Here is a 13,897-nt window from a genome sequence, read left to right as displayed (position 1 = left end):
ATACCCTCTAACTAATACAGACCCTCTAAATACGACTCCAGACCAGACCCCCTAACTAATACAGACCCCAGACCAGGTCCCCTGATACAGACCCCAGGCCAGACCCCCTAATAAACACAGACCCCAGACCAGACCCCATCACTAATACAGACCTCAGACAGACCCCCTCACTAATACAGACCTCAGACCAGACGCCCTATTTAATACAGACCCCACACCAGGCCCCTCAAAAAAATACAGACCCCAAACCAGACCCCCTAATACAGACTGCAGACCAGACCCCCTAACAAATGCAGACCCCAGAACAGACCCACTAATACAGACCCCAGACCATACCCCCTACTATAGACCCCAGACCAGACCCCATACTATAGACCCCAGACCAGACCCCCCCTAACTAATACAGACCCCAGACCAGACCCCTAAACTAATACAGACCCCAAACCAGACCCCCTAACTAATACAGACCCCAAGCCAAGCCCCTCAATTAATACAAACCTCAGACCAGACCCTCTAAATAATATAGACTCCATACCAGGCCCCCTAATACAGACCCCAGACCAGACCCACTAACTAATACAGACCCCAGACCAGACCTCCTAACTAGAACAGACCCCATACCATACCCTCTAACTAATACAGACCCTCTAAATACAACTCCAGACCAGATCCCCTAACAAATACAGACCCCAGACCAGACCCTCTAATACAGACCCCAGACCAGATCCCCTAATACCGACCCCAGACCAGACCCTCTAATAACGACTCCAGACCAGACCCCCTAACTAATACAAACCCCAGACCAGACCCCGTAACTAATACAGACCCCCTAACTTAATTCCAGCCCCTAGAGCAGACACCATATCGGACCTCGAAATGACAACCCCAAAATAAATAGACACCCTATATAAATGCAGGCACTTGGTAAGGCTCATATAGTAATACAGACCCCAGACCAGGCACATAACTGACTGTAGACCGGACCCCTCACTCAGTTCTGACACCCTGTATAAACACTCTGCAGATTCCCCACCGCTCTTCGTTTTCGCTCTTCACAGACGTCAGCAGGAGCGAGGAGCGGGGATCTCAGGAGATCTGCCTGACCCTACATTTCGGCTTCATTTGTAGGATATCCAGAGCGAGGAAATCTGCTCTTGCTTCACATTGCGCTCCACTAGGGGGAGCCCACAATACACCTTCCTATTGACACACAACGTTCCTGCTACCGGGGCCAACTACAACCCCCACTGTGTAGCTACTTTAGGCAGCTGGTAGTCATAGTGGGGGATCTTGTTAGAGGATAGTTGGGGTTTCCTTGTACAGCAATGTGCATTTCGCCATAGGAAACTGAAGGACATGTACATTTTCTTGGTTGACATCTCATCGTGGCATCCTCACCTTGTATGACGCCCCGATATCATGTACCATAAAGTTCCCAGATAATTTTTGCTGTACAATGTTCCCTCCGATGATCCACCAGCTATGGGGCGTCTTCTGGACCTTCTCACTTTCCTTGAGGAAATCCTAACAGCGTGATGGAAGGATTCATGGAGCCTGAGTCCTTCATGAATGGGGCAGAGGAAGACTATGGTGAAGAGAAGAAGACCACCGAAGCGGTTCACTTTAACCTTGAAGAATGGAGACTGATACAACTTTGGTGACCATCATATTTATGGGACCAAAGTATGTACACCTGTACCCTCAAGCCTAATGGTGTTTAGACATGAGTGGAGCCCACCATGTTCTTCATGTTCTTAGGCGAGATCAAAGCCACAGGATGTTCTTCTCGATCACATACACCTAGACCCATAGTCTATAGACTTTGCTCATTAAACAGAAGATGTTGGGTCCACCTCTCCACACCTAAATCCCTAAAGACCTACATAAACTCAATCTGGGCTGGTGCCCACCATAATTATGGGGTTTGCAGAAGCTTCAGTCTACCTTTATACACCTGGTCCAATAGGGTTTAGATTAATCTTTAGGTGGTGCCCACACCCAAGTCTTCAGTTTTCTCTCCTGAATTTGCCTCTAGAAGTCATGGAAACGAAAATCTTGGAGGAACGCTGCTCTCGGAGACCTTTTGGAAGGGTTTAGAGTGGTACATGGCAGATTTTTCAACCTGTCCGTGAGCACAGTAGATCAGGACCTATCTCTACAACACTAAAAGACCATAAACTTACCTTGAGGTCTGGTTCACTATGGTTATAAGCTATTTTGAAGCCTCAGGGACCACCACCGTACACCTGGACCCCCTAGAACTTGTTTTCACATCTATCCAATCTACACCCCAAAATATGCTTTGGGTTGACATTATTTACAACTGCTCTCCAAGAAGTTTTGGGAGACATCTGGGACATTTTCCAACTTTTCTTAGCGTATTTGAGGTATTACCTTTTTCTGGTATGTTCTAGGTGAGTTACTAAGTATGGATTATGGGCCATAAGATGCCTCATTTTCTATGTCCATGCTACACACACTTGGACTCAAAAGTCCACAGGAATATAGAACCTAGATAGACCCAACTCGAGCTGTTGCCCTTCATGTTCTTCAGGCATAAAGAAGCATAAGGTTGTCCCTCTCCACCACATACTTCTAAACTCCCATAAGGACCTTTATAGAACAAACATGAGCTGGTGCCCTCCATGTTCTTGAGACAGGTAGAAGTATTAACCTGTTCCTCTCCACCACATACATCTAAACGCTCATAAGACTTTTACAGACCCAACTTAAGCTGGTGCCCTCCATGAACTTGAGGCATATACAAGTGTGTGTCCTTCTCTACCACATACATCTAAACTCCAATAAGGAACTTGAAAACCCAACTTGAGCTAGTGTCCTTGCTCTTGAGACATGTCGAAGCTTAAGTGTGTCCCTCTCTACCACAAACATCTAGACTCCCATAAGGTCCTTCATAGATCCAACTTGAGCTGGTGCTCTCCCTGTTCTTGAGGCATATAGAATCTTAAGGGCGCCTCTGTCTTCCACATTCATCTTGACTCCCATAAGGACCTTCAGAAATCCAACCTGAACTGGTGCCCTTCATGTACTTGAGTCATTTTGAAGTGTAAGAGCGTCCCTCTCCACCACATACATCTAGACTCCAATAAGGACCTTTATAAATACAACTTAAGCTGGTGCCCTCCCTGTTCTTGAGGCATATAGAATGCATATTTTAGTGTGGCCTTTAATTGTGGTTAACCAATGGCACACCTGTGCAATAATCATGCTGTCCAGCCTAAGGCACACCTGTGCAATAATCATTCTGGCCAGTCTAAGGCACACCTGTGCAATAACCATTCTGACCAGTCTAAGGCAGACCTGTGCAATAATCTTGCTGACCAGCTTAAGTCACACCTGTGCAATAATCATGCTGGCCAGCCTAAGGTACACCTGTGCAATAATCATGCTGGCCAGCCTAAGGTGCACCTATGCAATAATCATGCTGGCCAGCCTAAGGTGCACCTATGCAATAATCATGCTGGCCAGCCTAAGGCACACCTGTGCAATAATCATGCTGGCCAGCCTAAGGTGCACCTATGCAATAATCATGCTATACAACCTAAAGCTCACTTTACACGCTGCAATGTATCTTACAATGTGTCGGCGGGGTCACGTTGTAAGTGACGCACATCCGGCATTGTAAGGTACATTGCAGTGTGTAACAGCTACATGCGATTGCGATTGAACGGTAAAACGTTCATCGCCCGCACGTCGTTCATTCCTCTAGAATTGAACGTCAGATTGTTCATCGTACCCGGGGTAGCGCACATCGCAGTGTGTGACACCCCGGGAACGATGAACAGATCTTACCTGCGTCCTGCGGCTCCCAGCCGGTAATGCGGAAGGAAAGAGGTGGGCGGGATGTTTACGTCCCGCTCATCTCCGCCCCTCCGCTTCTATTGGCCGGCTGCCGCGTGACGTCGATGTGACGCTGAACGTCCCTCCCACTCCAGGAAGTGGACGTTCGCCGGCCACATCGGGGTCGTATGGAAGGTAAGTACATGTGACGGGGGTTAATCGTTTGTGCGGCACGTTCAACAAATTGAACGTGCCGCACATACGATGGGGGCGTTGCAAATCGCATACGATATCGTATGCGAAATTGCAACATATAAAGCAGGCTTAAGGCACAACTGCAATAATCATGCTGGACAGCCTAAGGCGCACCTGTGCAATAATCATGCTGGACAGCCTAAGGCACACCCGTGCAATAATCATGCTGGCCAGCCTAAGGCACCCCTGTGCAATAATCATGCTGGACAGCCTAAGGCACACCTGTGCAATAATCATGCTGTCCAGCCTAAGGCACACCTCTGCAATAATCATGCTGGCCAGCCTAAGGCACACCTGTGCAATAATCATGCTGGACAGCCTAAGGCACACCTGTGCAATAATCATGCTGTCCAGCCTAAGGCACACCTGTGCAATAATCATGCTGGCCAGCCTAAGGCACACCTGTGCAAAAATCATGCTGGCCAGTCTAAGGCACACCTGTGCAATAACCATGCTGACCAGTCTAAGGCAGACCTGTGCAATAATCATGCTGACCAGCCTAAGGCACACCTGTGCAATAATCATGCTGGCCAGCCTAAGTCACACCTGTGCAATAATCATGCTAGCCAGCCTAAGGCACACCTGTGCAATAATCATGCTTTCTAATCTTGATATGCCACACCTATGGGGTGGATGGATTATCTCCACAAAGTAGGAGCGCTCACTAACACAGGTTTAGACAAATTTGTGAACGATATTTGAGAGAAAAAGGCCTTTTATGTCCATAGAAAAAGTCTTCGATCTTTGAGTTCAGCTCCTGAAAAATGGGATAAAAAAACACAAGTGTTGGGTTCATGTGAGTGTTCAGTGTATATTGTATACTATATATATAGTGGTATAAATGTATAAAAAAAATCCCAAACATCGGTGACTCTGAAAACTCTTCAGATAAAGTTATCAGCCCGTCCTTTCATAAGACAGAAATAAAAATCCTGGAAAAAAAAAATCAGTCAATTACCATAGCAACCACAGTTTCCATGGTGACACCTGATTATTTATATTTATTTTTGTACTCTTCAATATGAGTCTTGAACCCAAACAGTATCAGAGCGGAATCATTAATTATGAAGCGATAGAACCGGCGCCGGTGCCGCATCGGCCGCTCATCAATAATGGCAGAATTAACCGGTTCACTGTAACTAAATGGGAATTTATGGTGTAAATGTCAGCGTTAACCTCAGCAATAAACCTCCCTAAAGTGGCCTGTCAGCCGGATACAGCCCGAGGCCTCATTAGTGGGGTCCGGACGCCAACAGCTGAGGGGACAGTTGTAGGAGCTACGACCACCCCTCCACTAAAACCAGGCCGGGATCCATTAATGCAGATTGGGCCGCGACACGATCAACCCTTCGTTAAAATTAGCCTGTGACCTCCTGTCCTCGACGTTGGTGGAGGGTCTCATCTAAAGGACCCCCATATTTTCTAATCAAAGACTTTTGATGGTAAATCCCCTGACCGGTTAGGGGTGAACTGAGCATTTGGACCTTTAGGATGTGCAGAGGGCCCATGGCCCGTACCTCATTGCCCGTAGACATATTGGCAACATTAACTGTTATAGCAGAAGTCCGGCTGTATACAGAGGAGAGGCGGCCCTGCCCCAAGATCGTACTAGAGACCCCCATACACCCCAATAGGATGCCACGCTTTGACACCCAAGGCAGGAGGGCCCGGGTCTAGACTGTCGCCAAGGTGCCCATAGCATCCACAAGGTCTGCAACCTAGCCCTACCTACATTCTCAGTCCATATTACATCTGATCTGCTTCTACTCCCGCTCCATGCCTCTCTCATGCCCTCTCCACGTGCTCCTACACCCCCTCCAAGTCTCTTCTATTTCCCCTTTATGACTTTTCCACTTTTGAAACTCTCCGCTTACATAAGTCCTCAACTCCCCTCCATGCATCCCCCTCCATCACTCTTCCACACCACCACACCCGCTCTATGCCTCTTCCTCTCCTCCTCCATATATGTTCTTCTCCTCCATAGCTTTTCTGACACCATCCATGCTATTCTAACTCCTCCTCTAGGACTCTTCCACACCACCACCCCAACCCCTCCATGCTCCTTACACTCCACCTCCATGCTTCTTCCACAACCCTCCATGCTCCTTACACTCCACCTCCATGCTTCTTCCACACCCCTCCATGCTTCTTAAACTCCACCTCCATGCTTCTTACACTCCACCTCCATGCTTCTTCCACACCCCTCCATGCCTCTTCCACTTCTCCTCCATGCCTTTTACACCCCTTCCTTGCTTGTGTGACCCTCCTTTTATAACTCTTCCATGCCTCCTACAATCCTTCTCCGTAACCCTTCCTTTTCCTTTAACCCCCATTAATGTTCCTCTCCTTTTCCATAACTCTTCTAATTCATATCCATGCTCCTCCTCGATGACTCCCCCACATCCCAAGCCCAATCCCTCCATGCCTCTTCCACTCCACCTCTATGACTACTCCACCACTCCTTATACCTCCACAGTGCCTCTTCTACACCCTTTTCATGTTTCTTCAACTCGCCTTTTACAACTCCTCTACTCTCCCTCCATGCCTCTTGTGCTTCCGCTCCATAACTCTTCCTCTTCCCCCCACTCTCATAACTCATCCCTTTCGATACATCTTCTTCTCCTCCTCCATTAATATTCCTCTCCATTCCATAACTCTTCTAATTCATATCCTTGCTCCTCCTCCATGACTCCTCCACAACCCAAGCACAGACCCTCCATGCCTCTTCCTCTCCCCCTCTATGAATGTTCCTCTCCTCCTCCATAACTCTTCAAATTCCTATCTATTCTCCTCCTCCTTGACTTATCCCCACCCCAAGCCCAACCCCTCTATGCCTCTTCCTCTCCACCTCAATGACTATTCCACAACCCCCTATACCTCCACCATGCCTCTGACACTCTACCTTCAAGCTTCTTCTACACCTTTTCCATGCTTCTTCGACTCACCTTTCATAACTCTTCCAGTCCCCCATCCATGCCTCGTACACTCTCTCTCCATGCCTCTTCCTCTACCCCTCCATTAATGTTCCTGTCCACTCCATAACTCTTCTAATTCCTATCCATGCTCCTTCTCCATGACTCCTCCATATCCCAAGCCCAACCCCACCATGCCTCTTCCACTCCGCCTCTATAACTCTTCCGTAGCTCCTCCATGCCTCTTCCACTCCGCCTCTATGCCTCTTCCACTCCACCTCTATAACTCTTCCACAGCTCCACCATGCCTCTTCCACTCCGCCTCTATGACACTTCCGCAGCTCCTCCATGCCTCTTCCACTCCGCCTCTATGACTCTTCCGCAGCTCCTCCATGCCTCTTCCACTCCGCCTCTATGACACTTCCGCAGCTCCTCCATGCCTCTTCCACTCCACCTCTATGACTCTTCACAGCTCCTCCATGCCTCTTCCACTCCGCCTCTATGACTCTTCCGCAGCTCCTCCATGCCTCTTCCACTCCGCCTCTATGACTCTTCTGCAGCTCCTCCATGCCTCTTCCACTCCGCCTCTATGACACTTCCGCAGCTCCTCCATGCCTCTTCCACTCCGCCTCTATCACTCTTCCGCAGCTCCTCCATGCCTCTTCCACTCCGCCTCTATGACTCTTCCGCAGCTCCTCCATGCCTCTTCCACTCCGCCTCTATGACTCTTCTGCAGCTCCTCCATGCCTCTTCCACTCCGCCTCTATCACTCTTCCGCAGCTCCTCCATGCCTCTTCCACTCCGCCTCTATGACACTTCCGCAGCTCCACCATGCCTCTTCCACTCCGCCTCTATGACACTTCCACAGCTTCTCCATGCCTCTTCCACTCCACCTCTATGACTCTTCGCAGCTCCTCCATGCCTCTTCCACTCCGCCTCTATGACTCTTCCGCAGCTCCTCCATGCCTCTTCCACTCCGCCTCTATGACACTTCTGCAGCTCCTCCATGCCTCTTCCACTCCACCTCTATAACGCTTCCACAGCTCCACCATGCCTCTTCCACTCCGCCTCTATGACACTTCCGCAGCTCCTCCATGCCTCTTCCACTCCACCTCTATGACTCTTCGCAGCTCCTCCATGCCTCTTCCACTCCGCCTCTATGACTCTTCCGCAGCTCCTCCATGCCTCTTCCACTCCGCCTCTATGACTCTTCCGCAGCTCCTCCATGCCTCTTCCACTCCGCCTCTATGACACTTCCGCAGCTCCTCCATGCCTCTTCCACTCCGCCTCTATGACTCTTCCGCAGCTCCTCCATGCCTCTTCCACTCCGCCTCTATGACTCTTCTGCAGCTCCTCCATGCCTCTTCCACTCCGCCTCTATGACTCTTCTGCAGCTTTTTTTACTTGTTATATGGCGCCATTAATTTCCACAGCGCTCTACGGACCTCATGATTCTTCCCGCAACTTCTTTCACACTGCCTCCACCAAAATACCTTCCACAAATGCTACTTTTCGGTAGGTTTAGGAGAAGATCGTCAACCCCCAGCAGACCTCACTTTTTCCAGAAGCCTCCAGAAGTTTTGTCGTGTATCTGAACCTTAGATGATGTTCTCATGAGGTGTCAGGCAACCATTTATGCCCATGCACACGTATCAGCGAGTCCAGGGGACTTTTGTCTACTTTGTGACCAGCTATGTTACAAAAATCCCTAATCAGATCTGTACCAAGAAGTCTTTGTATAAAGGAGGGGCAGCCTACTGTACAGCAAGTAGTCCTTCTTGTGACCACTCCAGACTCAGGAGTGGCCACCTAAATGGAAAATGACGTGAGGGAACCCCTTAAAAAGAACGTTTTTTTAGGCTGTGGAAATAGAGGGTGCATGTGTGTGGTGGGCATGTATGGGGCACGTTAGAGGTGTGGTGGCCTGTGAGTTGGCATGTATGGCTACCATCGGGTATACCTAGCATCGTCGTAGTCGTGCGCGGCACAGGTGGGCTTCGTCGTAGTCGTGCGCGGCACAGGTGGGCTTCGTCTTCAGATTTTTCATTCTGTGCTGTCAAGTTTACAAATCACAATGCAATATGTCAGGCTTCAAAATAGAAATCAAGATTTTCCCCTTTTCGACTTTTTTTCCGCTGAGATGGTAAACACAGGAACATATGCTTGTGTATCGCCAACAGTAGAATCTGTATACTGCGCAGAGCTTCCCGTATACCGCGCACACTGACCCTTACACCGCCAGATGGGCCGCAATGTGTTCCACCGCAATCAAACACTTGGCAGAAAATCTATAGAACAACATAAATAATATGGTCAATGAGGAGACGAAGAAAACCGCAACTGCTAAATACTGCCTCGCTCCAATCACCTCCAGAGCTGCACTCCAGAATTCTGCTGCTTTTCCCTTGTCCCCCCACAGAAGATGTCGTCTTCCAGAATGAGGGTCCCACCTAAGATGTGCCCAGATTGTGCCTCTTACAAGTTCTTAAGATACCCTAGAGACATCTTGGGAAATATTTGGCCCCACCAACAAAGATTACAATATTGGCACAGCATTGAACTATTGTTATTGTGCACTATATGGTTGTATTATTCTGGCATTGTAGCATTATTTTGCACACAGCATTATACTCCTCTTTGGGGTTTCTTTAGGCGATATTTTATCATTGTATTGTGCTATTATTATAGGAAACTTTATGATATTACTTTATTGGCACTGTATAATACTATTATAATTGGGTACTGTATGGCACTACTATCTGTCTTCTGTACTGTTCCAGTTGGTTTTAGTTGCCATTCTTACCTGTATTATCTGGCTCTTTATCATACTAGTATTTTCACACTGCAATTATCGACTCTTCCACTGTATTTCAGTATTTTTTATTAGCACATGACAGCACTATCTATATTGCACTATTAATACTGGACACTTTATGACACTATTATTTTGCCAATGCATCACACCTATAATATTATCACACTATTAATTTGGCACTATATTGTACCACTAATATTGAGCACTTTATGGTACTATTATTTTACCATTGTATTGCAGCATTATTTTTGCACTGTACTGAACCTCTAATATTGGGCACTGCACTATTATTTTAGCACCACATTGTACCTTTAATATTACGCACTTTATAACGCTAATAGTTTGACACTGTATTACACCAACCATTGTATTGCACCATTATTTTTGCACTGTACTGAACTACTATTATTGGGCACTTTATGGAACTATTATTTTACCATTGTATTGCACCATTATTTTTGCACTGTACTGAACTACTATTATTGAGCACTTTATGGAACTATTATTTTACCATTGTATTGCACCATTATTTTTGCACTGTACTGAACTACTATTATTGGGCACTTTATGGAACTATTATTTTACCATTGTATTGCACCATTATTTTTGCACTGTACTGAACTACTATTATTGGGCACTTTATGGAACTATTATTTTACCATTGTATTGCACCATTATTTTTGCACTGTACTGAACTACTATTATTGAGCACTTTATGGAACTATTATTTTACCATTGTATTGCACCATTATTTTTGCACTGTACTGAACTACTATTATTGGGCACTTTATGGAATTATTATTTTACCATTGTATTGCACCATTATTTTTGCACTGTACTGAACTACTATTATTGGGCACTTTATGGAACTATTATTTTACCATTGTATTGCACCATTATTTTTGCACTGTACTGAACTACTATTATTGGGCACTTTATGGAACTATTATTTTACCATTGTATTGCACCATTATTTTTGCACTGTACTGAACTACTATTATTGGGCACTTTATGGCACTTTTATTTTGGCACCACATTACATCATTGTCAGTTACTCAGGATCCTTCTGCTCGGTCTGTGACGAAACCGCACCTCACTGCCCCACCCCATTTTAATACGTCAGTGCCACGCGATACGACCTAGTCACTTCCGCCAACAGGGGTACGTAAGGTCCGCTTGGTGCAATGCAGACTAACACCTCCTGTTCCCGCGGGCTCAGGGAGGCACGGGAAGGGGAACCGAGCAGATCGTGCAACCTCCGGGTCGACACCCAGCTTTCCCACAACCCTGACAGGCCAACAGGAACTTTCCACCAGCCCCAGTGGAGGAGGATTCTGCCGGTACGGTAGAAGGCGGTAGTCTGCCACCAGTTCCTCATTAGATATAGGCCTGGTCTATTAGCAGGACTATTTCGGGCCAGAAAACAGTCCAGGTAGCTGAACTCACAAATATGGGATTGGTGGATTGAGATAAAAGAAACAGCTCAAGATTAAATTATATATTTAATCGCCTTAAGGGCACACGAGATAATACACTGTATACAAGAGGGGATTTACAGGTATTATGTCAGAAGTACAGGTACAGATAAGACGTGGTTACAAACAGATACACAGATGGATCCGTTACCGTATCCCCTATGAATAGGCCTAATGCTGCCTGCCACAGGGGGGCGCTGTGGAGCCACGAGCCCCTGGGACTCCACACGCGTGTATCTCACATGGCCTCTCAGAGAAGGTCTTATTTGGTCTAGTACAGCAATGCTGTTCAGGTGATTTTGTGACTTCCACGGTTGATATTTCGGCCGCTCTCCTCATCGATCAGCACCCTCCCCATTGTTCAATCGCCCTCACCATCAGTCAGTCACCCTCCCCTTCGGTCAGAGCCCGCCCTATTGATCAGTCGCCCTCTCCATTGGTCAGTCACCCTCCCCATCGGTCAGTGCTCTCCCCATCAGTTGGTGGTCTCACCGTTGGTCGGTGCCCTCTTCATCGGTCAGTGCTCTCCCCATCGGTCGGTGTTCTTTCCATCAGTCGGTACCCTCTTCGTTGGTCAGTGCTCTCCCCATCGATTGGTGCCCTCCCCATCGGTCGGTAACCTCTTCATCGGTCAGTGCTCTCCCCATCCGTCAGTGGCCCTCTCCATCAGTCAGTGCTCTCCCAATTGGTCGGTGCCCTCCCCATTGCTCCCCAGTGCTCTCCCCAACGGTTGGTACTCTCCCCATCGATTGGTACCATCTTCATCGGTCAATGCTCTCCCCATCGGTCAGTGCTCTCCCCATCGGTCGGTGCCCTCCCTTTTCGGTCGGTACCCTCTTTATCGGTCAGTGCTCTCCCCATCGGTCGGTACCCTCTTTATCGGTCAGTTCTCTCCCCATCGGTCGGTACCCTCTTTATCGGTCAGTGCTCTCCCCATCGGTCGGTGCCCTCCCTTTTCGGTCGGTACCCTCTTTATCGGTCGGTGCCCTCCCTTTTCGGTCGGTACCCTCTTTATCGGTCAGTTCTCTCCCCATCGGTCGGTACCCTCTTTATCGGTCAGTTCTCTCCCCATCGGTCGGTACCCTCTTTATCGGTCAGTGCTCTCCTCATCGGTCAGTCACCCTCCCCATCGATCTCCTCATGTCGCATGCATTATACACACTCCTGGCGCCTGTGCGGATTTTCTCCTTCCACCTCACACAATCTCCTGCTACGGTGGCTGTGTGAGGATAAACACGCGGGGATTTCGCAGCGTCGTGCAGCTCAGAATGTCATTTTAATTGGAGCTGCTCTGTGCTCCGGTGATCTGACATCCAGGAGAGCTCGGGATTTGTAAGAGGTAAATCCTCACCGCACAACATACAGCGGAAATAGCAATTCTATTTATCACCCATCTTTCCCAGAGTCCTGAATGGCAAATTCTAATTACACTAGTTTCCAATCTGACTGTAATGTATGAACAGTTATTCAGCGCCCCCTATAGATGTCACTGGTGTATTACACTCCTATAATGAGCCTCGGCCCCGGAGATCGCACCATGCGACTGCGGAGACCTCGTCTGTCACCAACAAAACCGCAGATTCCTCTTATTTCATTCTCATTGATCAGCGCTCGTATCTCACCGCCGCGATCAATACCGCATCGACTGGATCCAGCCATTGTACAGATACTGTCACCGCTCACAGATTCTCCACCGTGCAGGGCAATTACCCAATCTATACCTGCACGAAAGACAGCGGTGATATATATATATACACCCCCCAATACCTGCTGTATTATACTCCAGAGCTGCACTCACTATTCTGCTGGTGCAGTCACTGTGTGCATACATTACATTACTGATCCTGAGTTACCTCCTGTATTATACTCCAGAGCTGCACTCACTATTCTGCTGGTGCAGTCACTGTGTACATACATTACTGATCCTGAGTTACCTCCGGTATTATACTCCAGAGCTGCACTCACTATTCTGCTGGTGCAGTCACTGTGTACATACAATACATTACTGATCATGTATTATACTCCAGAGCTGCACTCACTATTCTGCTGGTGCAGTGACTGTGTACATACATTACATTACTGATCCTGAGTTACCTCCTGTATTATACCCCAGAGCTGCACTCACTATTCTGCTGGTGCAGTCACTGTGTGCATACATTACATTACTGATCCTGAGTTACCTCCTGTATTATACTCCAGAGCTGCACTCACTATTCTGCTGGTGCAGTCACTGTGTGCATACATTACATTACTGATCCTGAGTTACCTCCTGTATTATACTTCAGAGCTGCACTCACTATTCTGCTGGTGCAGTCACTGTGTACATACATTACATTACTGATCCTGAGTTACCTCCTGTATTATACTCCAGAGCTGCACTCACTATTCTGCTGGTGCAGTGACTGTGTATATACTGAGTTACATCCTATATTATTATATTATTCTCCAGAGCTGCACTCACTATTCTGCTGGTACATATCTTACATTACCAGTATCCTGCGGTGCGGTCTTGCGCTATAGAATATATACCTCTAGATGGCAGCTGTATACAGTAGCCCTCTGTAGTCCGGGGCGGTCCCAGTGACCCCAGTGTGGCCTCCATGTCTACCAATAACACAGATAAACCCATATTCATACAA

Source organism: Anomaloglossus baeobatrachus, chromosome 4, assembly GCF_048569485.1.
Source record: "Anomaloglossus baeobatrachus isolate aAnoBae1 chromosome 4, aAnoBae1.hap1, whole genome shotgun sequence".
Taxonomy (NCBI): domain Eukaryota; kingdom Metazoa; phylum Chordata; class Amphibia; order Anura; family Aromobatidae; genus Anomaloglossus; species Anomaloglossus baeobatrachus.
This window is presented reverse-complemented; position numbering follows the sequence as displayed.